Source organism: Phocoena sinus, chromosome 12, assembly GCF_008692025.1.
Source record: "Phocoena sinus isolate mPhoSin1 chromosome 12, mPhoSin1.pri, whole genome shotgun sequence".
NCBI lineage: Eukaryota > Metazoa > Chordata > Mammalia > Artiodactyla > Phocoenidae > Phocoena > Phocoena sinus.
Window position 1 is genome coordinate 70,353,520 of NC_045774.1, and position 7,984 is coordinate 70,361,503.

A 7,984-nucleotide genomic window follows, 5' to 3' on the forward strand; every position below is an offset into this window, starting at 1 on the left:
CGGCCAATACATAAATGAATAAAATTTTTTAAAAAAGAAAAGAAACCACGCTTCTAAATGTTGAGCATTCAATGACAGCTTTTTGTTGTTACAATCAACAACAGCCTCACTCTAGTAACCATGTTTCCATGGCTAACAGGCAACCAATCACTAAAATTCCTGTCAATGGATATTCACAAATTCACAATCTCCATGCTTCGTAAAAGCAGTTTACTTCTCAGGGAGACTGTATAGTACAAGCATAGCAAACTCTTCTGTAACAAGCAATAAATTCAGTTTTAGATACTAAGTGATGCATTCTTCCTTTGAAAGCCAAATCCGTTTCTTAACTCTATTAATTCTACCTACAAACTACTTCTCAGTTTTCTCCCCATTCCACCCCATTGCTGCAACTCCTTGTCACCTCTCCTAACTATTGTTCACTCTACACACCATCTGATTCCCTTCCCAGTGTTTATGTTCCTTCAGTGTAAGCTGTTAACGGGGTTGCCCTGTTTAAAATCATTCTCTGGGGCTTCCCTGGTGGCGCAGTGGTTGAGAGTCCACCTGCCAATGCAGGGGACACAGGTTCGTGCCCCAGTCCGGGAAGATCCCACATGCCACGGAGCGAGCGGCTGGTCCCGTGAGCCATGGCTGCTGAGCCTGCGCGTCCGGAGCCTGTGCTCCGCAACGGGAGAGGCCACAACAGTGAGAGGCCCACGTACCGTAAAAAAAAAAAAAAAAAAAAGATCCCTCTTCTATGAAGAGTATTTGTCCTTCTATGAAAATTTTCCAACTCCTTAGACAAATAAGTCGCCCCCTTGTCTGTGCTCCCACTCCTCTGTATTTCTATCTCTGTTACCTATTATATTGGTTTGAAATAGTTTGCTTACAAAATCGTCTCCTCCACCTTCTCTATTTCTTCAGAGCCTGGCCTACAGTAGCGTCTCTATAAATGAATGATCAAACTTGGACTGGAAAAGTGATTTTTATAAGTGTATCTTTTTGATTTCCCTCTTTCATAACATTAAAAAAAACTTTTGAAACTATGGAACTATTGAAGGAAGACTATTTGAGAATATTAAATTAAGTTCATGAAGTCTTCTCTAAATCTTAGAATTTTTAACTGTAACTTTGGAGAGTGGAATGATGGAATTCTTCCATATGGGGAAAAAATGATTTTATTGATAATATAACATGCATTTTTTTTTTTTTTTTTTTTTTTTTGCGGTACGTGGGCCTCTCACCGCTGTGGCCTCTCCCGCTGCGGAGCACAGGCTCCGGACGCGCAGGCTCAGCGGCCATGGCCCACGGGCCCAGCCGCTCCGCGGCACGTGGGATCCTCCCGGACCAGGGCACGAACCCGCGTCCCCTGCATCGGCAGGCGGACTCTCAACCACTGCGCCACCAGGAAAGCCCTAACATGCATTTTTAATTAATGAAAATGTTTAGTTCATTCAAAAGTCTGAGTCAGCTAAAATGCAGGTCCAGAGCTATTTGAATCAGGAGAATGCTAACATTTAAAGTTATTTTGTGTTAGTCCTTAATTTGAGAATGTTTTTTAATATATTCTGAGAGTAAATCGTTAAGTATCACCTGAAATTTCCAAGTATATATGCTTCGGTTTTAGCCCTTAAAATAAATCAGATTCTTCAGAAAACTTTATTTTTCCAGAGTAGCCTTAAAACTTCAATGTAGCCACCTGATTGTCAATTCTGATTTTAAAGCCAACACCATCTGTTGTAGATTTGGAAAGAGTATTTTTGAAGAAATAACTTCAAGCTGTTTCTTCATAAAGATGAAGATTGACATTGTCATCAGGAACCTGCCAGCCCGGGGAAGCTCAACTCAGGTGCTGGGACAACCAGAGATCCTGTTGTGCAGGCATGCAAATGGGGTTAGACAGCTCAACAGCAAGGCTCAAAACAACTGAGGAGAAAGCAGTCAAGTTACAAGTATTGCACTTTGCTCATGGATCAGAGAAAAATAACATTTACATAAAAGAAATGAGGACAATTCAGTGCTGAAGACATCATTGTAGTCAGAGACCATTGCTGGTGTATCAGTCAACATGCTCAAATTAAAAACAAAAAACAGGGCTTCCCTGGTGGCGCAGTGGTTGAGAATCTGCCTGCTAATGCAGGGGACACGGGTTCGAGCCCTGGCCTGGGAGGATCCCACATGCCGTGAAGCAACTAGGCCCATGAGCCACAACTACTGAGCCAGCGCGTCTGGAGCCTGTGCTCCACAACAAGAGAGGCCGCGATGGTGAGAGGCCCGCGCACCGCGATGAAGAGTGGCCCCCGCTTGCCACAACTAGAGAAAGCCCTCACACAGAAACGAAGACGCAACACAGCAAAAATAAATAAATTAATTAATAAACTCCTACCCCCAACATAAAAAAAAAACAAACACCAAAAAAAAAACCCCATAGAGAATAAGCCAAAGATACTACAGCTTATATTAACCACTACTGTATTAAAAAAAAAAATAGGTGAAGGCAAGGGAAAACAGAAAGGTATGGGGTGGAGAGAGAAGTTTGCTCTTTAATCGTTGTTATGAAGGTAGTATTTAATTTAATTTTTAATGACAAAAGTTGAGATCTTCCAACATGTAAGTGTTGGCCCCATTGGCATGAAGTTAAATTCTGAGTCTTAATCAATGTTTTAGTATAGACTCTGTGTGGCAGATTGTGTTTTCAAAAGTGGCCACAGCAGGGACTTCCCTGGTGGTCCAGTAGGTAAGACTCCGCACTCCCAATGCAGGGGGCCTGGGTTCGATCCCTGGTCAGGGAACTAGATCCCGCATGCATGCCACAACTAGGAGTCCGCATGCCGCAACTAAAAATATCCCACATGCCGCAACGAAGACTCGGCGCAGCCAAAATTTAAAAATTGTTTAAAAAAATGGTCACAGCAACATTTGCAGTCCTACATGCTCTCCCAGAACCTTGCACTCTCTTTGGATCTGGGGAGGACTTTGTTACTGCCTCAATGAACGGAATGCAACAAGAGTGATGCAGCATGACTTCTGGAGTCTAGCTAATATAGTGTGAGGAAGACCAAACTAGTCCACACAGAGAGCCCACATAGAGAGCAGCTGAAGTCCCAAGCTGTTAGCTCATAGCTTGGGACTTCAACATTAGATAAGAAAATTTAAGACTCAAGCAAGGTCATAGTAGTTATCTACTGCTGCATAATAAACTATGTGAAAACAAACTATGCTGGTTTAAAACTATAAATGTTTATTTCATACAGCTTCTATGGGTTAGCGATTCAGGGGTGGCTTAGCTGAGTGGCTGTCGTTCAAGGTCTCATGAAGTTGCAGTCAAGATGACAGCTGAGTTTCAATCATCTGAAGGTTTGACAGGGGCTAAAGGATCTGCTTCCAGTGTGGCTCATTCATGTTCCTGGCAAGTTAATGCTGGATATTAGCACGGTCTTCCATTCCTTACCCAAGTATCCCTCCACAGGGCTACTTGAGTATCCTCCCAACATGACAGTTGACATCCCCCCCCAAGAAAATTATTCCAGAGGCAGCAAGCTGGAAGCTACAACGTCTTTTATGACCTAACTTCATAAGGCATACTTCACCATTTTCACAATATCCTGTTGGTTACACAGGTCAGCCTATTCAGTGTGGGAGGGGACTGCACAAAGATATGAATACCAAGACTCAAGAATCATTGAGAGCCATTTTGGAGGCTGACCATGACAGGGATTTAACATTCAAATAATAAGAATTCCTGAAAAGATGACAGAATAAATCATCAAAGAAATAGTATAAGAAAAATTGCCAAAAATGAAAACTGTGAATTTCCAGATAGAAATTATCCACCAGCCGCCCAACACAACAGATGAAAATAGAACCACAACAGTGAAAATCATCATAAAATTTCAGGATACTGGGAACAAAAACAAGCCTCCAGGTAGGGGGTTGGGGGGAGGAAGTTGGCCTACAAAGGACCAGGAAACAACAACTTCATATGAACAGCAGCCAGAAGCTAGAAGCTGGAAGCCAGAAATCAATGCCTTCAAAATTCTCAAAGAAAATTATTTCCAACCTAAAATTCTACACCTAATCAAACTGTCACTTAAGGGTAAAGCATAAGCATAAAGGAGAATAAAAAATTCAAAGTTTCAAAAATTTACTTCCCTGGCACCCTTTCTCAGGAAATTACTAGAAGAAGTTTCTCCATAAAATGAGAGATTAAAATATGAAAGAGCATTCCAAAGATGCAGACATAGAGAATGAACTTGAGGATGTGGGGAGGGGGAAGGGTAAGCTGGGACGAAGTGAGAGAGAGGCATGGACATATACACACTACCAAATGTAAAATAGATAGCTAGTGGGAAGCAGTTGCATAGCACAGGGAGGTCAGCTCTGTGCTTTGTGACCACCTAGAGGGGTGGGAAAGGGAGGGTGGAAGGGAGATGCAAGAGGGAGGGGATATGGGGATATATGTATACGTACAGCTGATTCACTTTGTTATACAGCAGAAATTAGCATTGTAAAGCAATTATACTCCCATAAAGATGTTAAAAAAAGAAAGAAAGAAAGAAAGAGCATTGCAAGAGTTACTGTAAATAGTAAATAGCAGAAGAGGAGCAAAAGGATTCCCCAGGATAATAGCAAAGGAAGATCAAATAAAACTTTAGGCCAGACACAGAGAAGAGAAGTGAGTCTGGGGAAAAAGAGAGAAAAATCTTCCTTTTCCACACTGAGAAATCAATATATAATGTCTAATGACTGAAAAATCAAGAAGCATGTAACACAAGCTTGTTATTTGGAGACATAGAAGTGAAAGGTAAAATAATAATCAGCTACGAGAGCTCAAAGTTGATAGGCTTTGGGGAGAGAAGAACAACGGAGAGGAGAGGAGCTTGCTGTTATTTAAATAACAAACTTGGTCAAACTATTTGACTCTTTGAACTATGAATATATATAAGTTTGGATATATTTTAAAAGAGAGAAAGATACTAGGAAGAGATGGTAGCTCACTTCTGCCTCTAGACATTGATGCTCTGGACATGATATCTTGAACTACTACAGTTGTTCCCTTGAAGAACGCAAGTCCACACACTGAGGGCAGCAAAGAAGAATTCTGGAAAGACCTAAGTCCTGGATGACATCAAAGAACCACTGAACTAATCAACCCTGAAAAGCACTGTGCTTGAAATTCTTACTTTGTGAGATAACATCTTTTCTTTTTCTTTCTTTTTTTTTTTTTTTGATGGTTAAACTTTTATTTTAACTTTCAGCCAAGCATTCTTATTAATAATGTATGGTAAGATTAGCAGAACAAGAGTGATTTGGCAACAGTGGCTATACAACTCAAATTTCAGTTCTCCATGTAATAACTTTCTAATTATTAAAATACAGGAGAAAAACATACTTCAAAACTTTGCATAAGTTCCAAACATATGTTCAAGGCCTGAGAACAGGTAGTATCCAATACATGATAAGGTAAAATGTATTTCCCTGATAGGTACCTTTTCTGTGTTCATTCATTTTTCCTGCATTTTCTCGACCAACTTTGGGGCATTGGGCTAAGTTTGGGGTCTGCATAGATGAAAGATATGGGTTTTTCTCAAGTAGTTCCCCGCATGTGGGAAGACAATCAGGCAAAAAAAAAACCCAAAAAATCAAAGTAATGAATGTGGCCCTAGCCTGGGTGTCTGGAAATGGCCTCGGGTAACCTTGAGGTCACTCCTAAGGAATTAGGAAGAGTGAGTTATGCCAAGGTTACTTTTGAAGATGAGAAGTGGTGTCTAGTTGAAATAGTCCAGGAGTAACTCAAATGAATTGCCCTCTTCAATGTGACCTGAGAAAAGGAATAAAGAGTTTATGGGTTTTTAAAAAAAGAGTTTATGGGTTGAAGCTTAAAAATAAATAGGAAGATGTTGTAGCACATAGTGTTGTAGTATTTTCTCTTCCAAAAAATGTTAATGGGATGAAGACTTGATTACTTGTAGAGAAAGAAAAGTGGAGAAAATCCTAACTCTGAAGGGTCTGTAATTCACTAGATAAATGGTGTTTCAAGCTATTTAGAGGGAAAGAAAAATCAATTCACATTTGCAGTTATAGCTATAAACTCAGCTATTCTATTAGTCAAGGAAAATCAAGGGATTTGGATATTATTAATTAAAGGTTATTTTAAAATTTCCTCGTGAATAATTTTGCAAATCTAGGAATATAATTTAAATATTTTTCAATGCACAATCTTGTTTTTCTTTGTCTTGAAATTATTTTAAAATGACTCATTTTTCTACTGCTACAATAGTTATAGAGAAGAACATGCAGGATAAGGCCAGAAGACCATTTATCAAAGTGGGTAATTAATGCTTTGCTGTCTAATTTGTTTGAACTACATTAAGTGTTTCACATATTATAATATTCCATTATTACTTTATGTACTCATTAGTTGCCTAGGTCTCTAACCAGTGGAATGTCAGCCAGGTTTTCACTTAGCCATCAAAATGAGTTTGTCTGTTTAGTTCTTGATTTTGTTACCTTGCAAGCAAAGCCAACAAATGGTATAACTCATATTTTTCTCCAAAATGTCTGCAAAAAATATGTAGTTTGATTCAAATTGCTAGCAAAGCAAATATTCTTCTAGTTGATATGATGCTTTCAACAGCCTAACAGTGAAATCAGTCTTCTCAGAATGAATGACAGGATAAACCTGAAGAAATTTAATTGAAAAAAATTTAGTCAATTTTTTGTTAATTACATCACACATATGAAACGTATCTAACTTGAATTCCACATGTAATAGTGGCATAAGCAATAATACCGTTAATTATCTCATACATAATCTCATATACACATGGTTCCAGATTTGGTGCAATGTTTCAGGAATGTCATCAAGGACCTTTAACTCTGGCATCTTCAACGTGTTGATTTTTAGGTCTTTAGATTTTTAAGATATTGTCGACTCACAGTCACAAGATGGCTGCTGCAGGTCCAGGCATTACATTCTCATACCAACATCCCAAGCAGGAGGGAAAGGATGGATGGATAAGAAAGGAAAAAATTTCCCAGCAATTGAAAGCTGACTTTTCTTTATGGCAAATCACAAGGGATACTTGGCAAAGGTCAGTGGAATTTCCACAGTTGATTTAGACAAATTGTGATTCATCTTCTAGGGCTGTGTATTAGTTTCCTATTGCTGATGTAACAAATTACCACAAACTTATAGCTTAAAACAGCACAAATTTATTTTCTTACAGTTTTGCAAGTCAGAAGTCCAAAAGGGGTCTCATGGGGCTACAATCAAGGTGTTGGAAGGGCTGAGCTCCTTCTGGACACTCAAGAGGAGAATTTCCTTGCGTTCACCAGGTTCTAGAGGCCTCCTGCACTTCTTGGTTTATGGCCCCTTCTTCACAACACTCCAACCTCTGCTTCCATCATCATATCTCCTCTGACTCTCCTGCCTCCCTCTTTCCCTTATAAAAACCTTTGTGACTACATTGGACCTACCCAGATATTCCACAATATTCTCCCCATCTCAAGATCCTTAAATTAACCCCACCTACAAAGTCCCTTTTGTCATAAAGGGTAACATTTTCACAGGTCCTAAGGATTAGGAAGTGGACGCCTTGGGGCTGGAGGACCTCATTCTGCCTAACACAGCAGAGGGGAAGAAGTGGCTCTGGGGTCAGCAACCATCAGTGTTGGCCACCCTCTATCTACATTCCCCCATGGCTCATCAGGTTCATCCCCTCCCCTCTACAAGTGTCAGAAAGGAAAGGAAAATAAGTGCTTTGTTTGTATTTAATTATGAACGAATATTGTCTTCTAAAAGCTATTGGTGATTATAATTTTATTGCAGCAGTCAAAAGCCAGACTTTCAAATGCGCATGTTATTTTCTACATGCTAGCATAAGAGTATTAAAATGTACAGAAGCAAAATTAGAACAGAAGGAAGAGGTAAGAGTTCTTTAGATAGCTCTAATTGCATTGTTTTGCATATGGATTGGTACAATCCATTCCAAATGACTAT